This window comes from Pelobates fuscus, chromosome 3 (assembly GCF_036172605.1).
Source record: "Pelobates fuscus isolate aPelFus1 chromosome 3, aPelFus1.pri, whole genome shotgun sequence".
NCBI lineage: Eukaryota > Metazoa > Chordata > Amphibia > Anura > Pelobatidae > Pelobates > Pelobates fuscus.
The window spans coordinates 197,209,327-197,217,732 of record NC_086319.1 but is presented as its reverse complement, the minus strand read 5'-3'; the positions used below and the strand labels follow the sequence as shown (position 1 = coordinate 197,217,732).

The window sequence follows — 8,406 nt, the reverse complement described above, 5'->3', positions numbered from 1 at the left end:
AAGGTTAGGGAGGCTTTTTTTTTTATTTAATAAAATAAATATTCTTTATGTCGCCCCTCCCTTCTTATCTTTACTGGGAGGAGGGGGGCATTTCTGCATCCCTGGTGGTCCAGTGGTGATTCCCTGGTGGTCCCAGGGGTGAGGTGAACTCTAGCCCGCGCAACAGGGCTAGAGTTCACTCTCGCGAGATTTGGTGCGTTGCCATGGTAACTGCGGCAATGCTCCGTGCTCGCGAGAGTAGGACCCGGAGGAGCTGCAGGCTGAGCTCCCGGCTCCTCTCTCCCTCCCTCCCCTGCTGGCTGCCAGGGCAGCCCATGCGCAGAGCCCTGCTGAAGTGTTCTCGCATGAGAAACAGAAACAGTGTGTATGAGAATGCAGTTTGTGAGGAGTGCAGTGTATGTGCAGTGTATGTGGGGGAAGTGTGCATGAGAAGTGAAGTGTGTGAGGGATGCAAAGTGTGCGAGGGGGCAGTGTGTGTGAAGTGCGGGAATGAGGGATGCAGTGTGTGACTGTTGCAAGGTGTATGGCCAATATATATTGAGGGTAGGGGCAAAAATATGTTAACATTGGCAGCCCTGGTGGTCAGGTGGGGGTGAGTAACTCTAGCCTGTAGCATTTCTGGCTGCAGGCAGAGTTCTCTCCTCTCTCTCGATCCTCGAAATGTTGCCATGTTAACTTGCATCAATACTTCAAATTGTCAGGCACGCGGGTGACACATTCAGCCTCGCAGGTCCTCGGCTCCCCTCACTCCCCCACAATTAAGAGCCTGTGGGCCAGTAAGTGAGATCTTTGATCTCCCTACCAGCCCATGAAGGCATACAGCAAGGTTGGCCGCCTCTGCATGGGCCAGAAGGGGCGTTCCTTTGATCACCCAAGGTGGCCTGGCCCATGGCCATCCCGGCCCACAGAAAATATGCCTGATTGCAACCAACTCCTTCAAAAACAATTTACAGTATATCCATATTGAATACAGTAGGTAACGTTTTTGGCATCAGCCATACCAGAATTCTTCCATCAGACTGCAATGAGTCCAGTGGTGATGTGCTGTACACCATGCTTGGCATTGCGCATGTTGATGTGACGCTTCTATACAATTGCATGGCCATTAAAATCCTAGTTGCTTGCACTTCACAATAATAGACTGATATTTCACAAACCAACTTGTGCTAAAAGTGTCTTAATATGACAGTGCCGCATTTAAACTCCTTGAGTTATTCATTATGACCCACCGTACTGCCAATGTTTGTCTACATTTGTTTTGTGGCTCTTTGCTGGATTATATACACCTGTCATTAACAACTCCACGTGTTGAGAAGTAACAAGTGTTGGTGCAGCTTTTATTTTACAATGTTTTGCTTTCACAGATTGCAGCTATAAAACCTGACAATAATGTATAATAATCAATTTCAACCTTCACTGCAAAGGTTTCATTTTATTTAAATAAGAGGCCTTTGCTCCTGCAAGCTAGCAATCTAAATAATGTGTTGTATCTGATAACAGGCATGCTGTTTCCAAGCACCATGGCTGCAATAACTAGCATTGCACAGGAGAGGTTGATAAGACATCTCCCCAGTGACTGTGATGTCTTCCTCTGGTGTCCTCTGACCCACAACCATAAGTAAGAGCAGAGTCCTTCCCTACAGCTGTGATTACTCTGCCCAGGCCTGGGCTAGTAAAAGTACTTTGGGTGTGAGAGATGTACTGACAACACGTTATATTTCGCCTGGAATCTGTAAGTAGCACTTTAAATTTTACCCTGATCAAAGTTTGCTCTGGCATGGCTGGTTAAGGGACATTTAGATTGTTTGGTTCAACCCAAAGCCCCTGATGTCTTTTCTTTGCCTTTACTATGATTACGCTTTATAATAACAAGTATGGCTCAAGTTATCTGGGATTTTTAATCCAAAATACAGCCTGAATGTTCTAGGTAATTCAGATTATCTGGATCTTTTGATTCATGGATAATTTCTCAGGATTTCATGGTAATTCAACAGATTATTATGTTGTCCCGGATAAATAGAATTATTCTTAGGGTGCGTGGAAAGATTTTAAGGGCTCCTGGGTGAACAGAAAGATTTCCACTATATAGATGAGATTCTCAGAGTAAATGGACATTTTTGGTTACACAAAGTGAACTGGAAGGTTTGCGGCGTGAATGGTAGACTCTCAAGGTCTTGGGTTAATAAGTGGATTCTTAGGGTTACTCAGCCTGAAATAAACTCGTTCATATTCTTCACAATTTTTTTGCTATTCGAACCTCCCCAATTGGTCCCTTCCTAAAAGGTGTAAACTTACTCGAATACAGGCCACTGAATATCTTTCAATTCTTGCAAGCTGGATTTTTTATGAGTACCAGTATTAAAATAGTTAGCTTTCTACAGGCAGGTCTGGATTTAGATGAAAAGAGGCCCTAGGCTATTCCACTTATGAGGCCCTTTCACCTCCCATTTTTAAGTTTGTAAATTACATGAGAGACAATAAAATACATCATTACTGTGATATATATCAATATGTTAAATGAAACATGTTGTGATTGGTACTAATCTTGATAATAAATTAAAAAAAGTCGAGATGAGGAGAGGGGGGGGGGTGATTGTGAAAGGGAGGGGGTGATGAGGAGAGGGGGGGTGATTGTGAGAGGGAGGGGGTGATGAGGAGAGGGGGGTTGATTGTGAGAGGGAGGGGTGATGAGGAGGGGGGATTGTGAGAGGGAGGGGGTGATGAGGAGGGGGGGTGATTGTGAGAGGGAGGGGGGTAATGAGGAGAGGGGGGGTGATTGTGAGAGGGAGGGGGGTGATGAGGGGGGGGGTGATTGTGAGAGGGAGGGGGTGATGAGGAGAGGGGGGGTGATTGTGAGAGGGAGGGGGGTAATGAGGAGAGGGGGGGTGACTAAAAAAATCACCTTAAATCCCTGGTGGTCCAGTGGGGGCTGCCTGGTGGTCCGGTGGGGTCCTTGGTGGTCCATTGGCCCTCATTTCCGGTCTGCAGCTCCGCAGAGCTGCAGACCATGGATCTCGCGAGACCCAATCAGAGTGTTGCTGTGGTAACCCGCTGCAACGCTCTGATTGGGCAGTGCGCGCAAGATCCATGGTCTGCAGCTCTGCACATTGCGGAGCTGCAGACCGCCTGTCTCGGCGATCGCGGCAGGAGGGGCATTGCAGTCTGCCCCGGGCACCCCCCTAGTAAGTGGCACCCGGGGCGGACCGCCCCCCCCGCCCTCCCCTTAGTACACCACTGGTCATATCATATGCGTAGAATTTCTCCTTATTTTCGGTTCAGTGTTTTAGTGTTCACTGTTTTTAGAATAGTGTAATTTTAATTTTGCTAACAATTTGAATGTAGGCCCCTCTTGATCTTGAGGCCCTAGGCTGAAGCCTAGTTAGCCTATAGGAAAATCCGGCCCTGTCTACAGGTGACACGTTACAGCTTACATTTGTGTTTTCTAGTCATATCCGGATCAGCAACCCTTTATATATAAAATGGGACTTTTATTACAATGGTTTAACCCTTGCACTCTTCAAGAACCGTAACGAGGAATGATGAGGAAAGGATCTGTCGTTATGAAAAATATCTGAACATTTCTGGTCTGTTCCCCTAACCTTTTAAAATGTTATTTTACTTATCTGATCTCTACGCTTTTATTTCTACATCTCAGTCTCCCTAACAACTAAAAATATACTGGCTTAATGCATTCAGTATGTATGAAATATACCATATGCTGAAATTTCCAGACAATAGGTACTCTGTTTCGTAAAACTCCCCTCTCCACACCCCCTCTCTTCTGTGTGCTCGTTTTCCCTGCCTTCTTCCTGACTTGGGGCTGCTGAGTGACAGAGGAGAGCTCAGGCTGTGAGGCAGAATGTATATACATGTGTGTGAGTTAAGGCAGCCAGCTCACTCAGGATAGGTGAAAGTATAGGAACAGGGGTTCCTGGTTAAGACATTCTAGAAAAAGGTAAGTCATTGCATACAGATCTCAGCAGATCTAGAAAGATTGTATTCTAAATATTATTATCTTGACAGCCTTGATAGTTGCACAGAACATAAACACTAGGATAAACGTTATAGGCAACATTGTGCACTCCATGTGCTGTGGACTACATTTGACATGATGTTTATCCAATTGGGGTCGTATCGTATACCTACCTATAGCTTGCTGCACTAAGAAAGTTCACACAGCAGTAACAGCACACATGCAGCACACAGAAATATGAAAACTTATCTGTGTAATTAGAAGTATACTTTTTTTACTTTTTTAAACCAGGATTGCAGCAACAAATTTTATTGTATTTCAGTGTAATGCATTAGTAAATGTTTTGGGAATGTAGTTGGGATTTAGAAGCAAAAGTAGTTAAAGAAAAAAAAGAAAGAAAAGAAAGTAAACAGGAAATGTCAGAATAAGTCACTATATTATGGGGTTTATCTTTCACGATGATTTATTGGACTTTTCAATGTAACATGTTGTTGGCTTGAGGCTTTGATAAATGAATTTGATTCTAGGGAAATAGCCTGACTTCATTAAGTATATCTGTAGTCCTTGTTACCTGTGTTTTGGGGGAAAGCAGGTATATATATATATATTATTACAAAAATATGAATGAGAAAAAAAAAACTCTATATGTGAAGTTCCTACATACAATGTGCTTGGCTTTTGTGTGTTTGTTCATTTTCGTTACCTATTCTGTAGTTTACCTGCAGTTTGTCATACTATGTTATAAAAGATAGAGGGGAAAAGAGAAGGGAGAAGAGAAGAAAAAGAGGGAGAAGAAGAAGTAGATAAAAAAAATGGAGAGAGAAGCTGTGGGATGGATGGAATTAATGAATAAAGGATTAATGGATGGATGGATGCAAAAATAAATAGGTAAATGTTTTCACTACTAATGAAAAATGCACACATATATTCACTGCGTTTTGAGTATTTGTGTGCAGAGTATTGATTGATGTGTATGATCAGTAGCCTTTGCTATCTACAGCACACTCAACTAAATCATGACTTAAAACTGTGATACATGTACATACATCAGATATAGTATTAGTCAATATACATACAGTGGCATGTCAATATGTACACTAATGTGTATGGATGGTGTGGTTAGGGTGGTTTATGATCTGGGAAAGAACAAGCTATACATACTATTATCTTGACCTTTGCTACTTCCAAATTGTGCAATGATACAGCAAATATGCAGCCACTGAATTATTAATTGTGTTATGATTTTATTATAAAAAAAGTTGCTACACCTACATTAAGGGTTTATATGATTTATTTGAAGATATGTTGGTCTCCGATTCTATCAGTGTTGTAAGTAAGGAGCACCTTATGGCAAGTTCATACTGCAGAGAAATACAGGCAGAAATGTTTTCTGTTGCACTGATGGTTTAAGTGGGTTTCTGTAAAGTCATGAAAGTCTGACATTGATGGAGCTAGTGATGTAGGAAAGAGTCGATGCTAATGGTGTAAACATTGTATAAGCCATGGCATGCGCATAGTCGTCCTTTTTGCATATGTCATAAAACAATAACCTTAAACCCCCCAAAAAGACACAGACACCAGATTTAAAGTGGATAAAATATCACTGCTTTAATAAAATATATATAATTAAATATATAAATAACAAAGTGGGTCATTGCCAAACATACCCAATTTTAAAATAAACACATAATTCACCCTGACTTTTAACAGGACTGCACCCACTGACAATCACCCGTAACATAAGCTAACAATAGTCTACATAACAAAATATGAATAACTTTACACAAGACACAGCCACAATAGGCATCATACTCCAAGTGATTTACCATTGTAGGGGTATACTGAGATACCCCTACACACCCAGGTTGAAAGCCACCTATGGGCTCCAACCTACCAATTAACAAATTCAACCATGTGAATATTGTTACCAAACTTCAAAACATCACAGCTACCAATCCTGCCTACCCCCCCCCCCCCCCCAATTTCTTATCCAACCCCCGCCACTGTGATCAAACGAGATAAAAGAAGAACATAACATACCCCAATACATAAGGGAAGGAGGGTGGGACAACAACAGGGCTAATTAAAATGGACCCTAATCTAAAATGTCCATTATTAATATCTGATTTCAAATTAAGCCTCGCCCCCACCACCAGCTAACCAATAAACACCCACCACTCCATATGCCTGCCTCCTAGCTTTGTCAAGGCCCATTCCCTTAGCTTTGTTGGCCCCTGGGCTGCGTGCTCTGTTTTCCAAAACTCATACTAAAGTACATATTAATTATAATTTCTTGTCAACACCTGATCACTTAATTAGAAATACGTTTTTAATTACTTTAATTGAACTGGCAGACTTATAGGAAAACTCCAGGCACCAAAACAACTTAATTTAAATGATGTTGTTATGGTGCCTGGAGGACCCCGGAGACACTCTTACCTCACGGGGTTAAACCTCAAATGTTCTCAAATGATTTAACCCTCAAAATTGCGTGTGGCGACCTCCACTCCCCTCAGGTTGCACTAGGCCTCTGAAATTTCACCTGCCAGTCAGGAACCCTGCTGATCCGCTGACATTCCCTTTTCACAAAACTGTCTTGGAAAGAAACGTACCTTTGAGTTTTGAGAACGGTTTAACCCCTTGAGGTAAGGCTGTATCCTGGAGCCTCCAGGAACTATAACAACTTAATTTAGAGTGCACAAATGATCCGAAATCTGTCCACATTTAGCTGTTCGTGGAATGTCCCTATGGATTTTGCTTTAGATTGGAGAGCAATCTGTTGATTTTATACTGCAAACTAACCTGATTTGGATCTAGGTATGCCTTTTTATTGAGATAGTTCTAGGTGTGCATCCAGAAATTCTAATTTTTGTAATCCTCACAGTGGAAATCAACCTAGGTACTTTTTTGCTCTTCTATTGACACTAACTGTCCCTTACGCAGCAACTTATAAAAATGGACCAGAGTGACCTGTCAATCATAATAAGGCTAAGTAAACTGCTTTGACGGATTTGCACACATTTAATTCACCTTGTGAGCATCTTTCTGACTCATAATCTGATGGGTACATTCTTATCCCCTATCCCTGTAACCATAGTGTATACTAACTCTAAAGGTAAGCTTTATAATTAGGTTTATAGTTAAGGTTACCAGATTCATCATGTTTTCAGAGACACATATAATAATTTTTTCATATTGATGAAAAGGGTTGCCCTGCAGTACGTATAATGCATATTTTGCGGTATTCTTCATTACGTAATTACTTAATCTTACTTCTTCCGGGTCCTTTTTCTTTCTTCTTTTTCTCACCTTTTCTATCTCTTCCTCCCCATCCTTCTCATTCTTCCCTCTACTTCCTCCCCTTCTTCTGGAGTTTAACGTATGCTTCTTTAGCAAAGATTGTACATATAGTTGCAGGATAGCGCCTATAAGGAATGTGATATATCATCCCGTTGTTAAGACGGAGGTTATGAGACTTCAATATAGGTGTATTTAATGACTCCAAAATTTCTTTCTGTATTATTATGAAGATAATTCTCGAATAAAGATTGTCAAAAAACAAATACACCTTCTTCATACTACATGACTATACTTTCATGTGCTGCTCATCAGTATGTTCACCTTAAAACATGGTGAATCTGGTAACCCTAGTTATAACTATTGGAATCATAACAACCCCCTTCATGACATTAGCTACTTTTAATCACAGGCACGCACTATTGAGTCACGCATGTGTCTCTGTCAGGTACAAGAATCCATACTGGCAGGCTAGGAGTAACATTAGCCGAATGTGCGCTCCCTATATATGTTGGTCTTGTATGTGTGTTTGTGAGGTGAACCATACTGCTAGCATGTTTTATTCTCAAGCTATTTGTATGTACTCCATCATGCTTAGTGAGGGAGGGCTTGTGACATGATGTGCTTAGCTCTGCATTTGAACACTAATGGACCAGAATTTTAAGAAGTGAAAATAAAATCAGGTTCTTCTTTTTAATCACCCCACCTGTCAATTGACCTAAACATCAACCTATGATCAAGCCTGCAATATAAGCAGAATGTTAGTTTTGACTTTGATAGACATATATAAACAGCAGAAAGAGAGTATTATCTGATAAGTATCTGATAAGACTTGTGTTTGCACAGTGTATAAAGATGAGCAAAGGACATTTAGATGATATGTGATCGTAATTACCAACAGTTACTGTACTGACTCTTAAATTACATATATATGAATAACTATGTGCTTAAAGAGAGATTGTCACTGAATCTGTCATCAATAATTCAGCTTAAAGTAATTTATCCACATGAACAGATGAATGCTATACTAACTGAACCATACTATAGTAAGTTTTGCCATAATGACCACTTAAAGAAAAAGCACAAGCATCATAACCACTACAGTGCACTCTGTTTTTGTACCAGAAGTGCTCTGG

The 8,406-nt window shown here is 41.1% G+C and overlaps 1 protein-coding gene across 3 annotated transcripts in view; it reads left to right on the top strand.

Moving 5' to 3' along the window:
• The first annotated feature begins 1,681 nt into the window (after positions 1-1,681).
• SYNPO (synaptopodin) overlaps positions 1,682-8,406 on the top strand; it is a 91,011-nt gene continuing 84,286 nt past the window's right edge. For 2 of the 3 annotated variants that reach the window (XM_063447879.1, XM_063447881.1), the window contains exon 1: positions 3,837-3,955. The gene's annotated coding sequence lies outside the window, so the exon portion shown is untranslated. Of the gene's footprint in view, positions 1,733-3,836; positions 3,956-8,406 lie in introns of those variants that run through there. The other variant, XM_063447880.1, reaches the window with a different exon arrangement.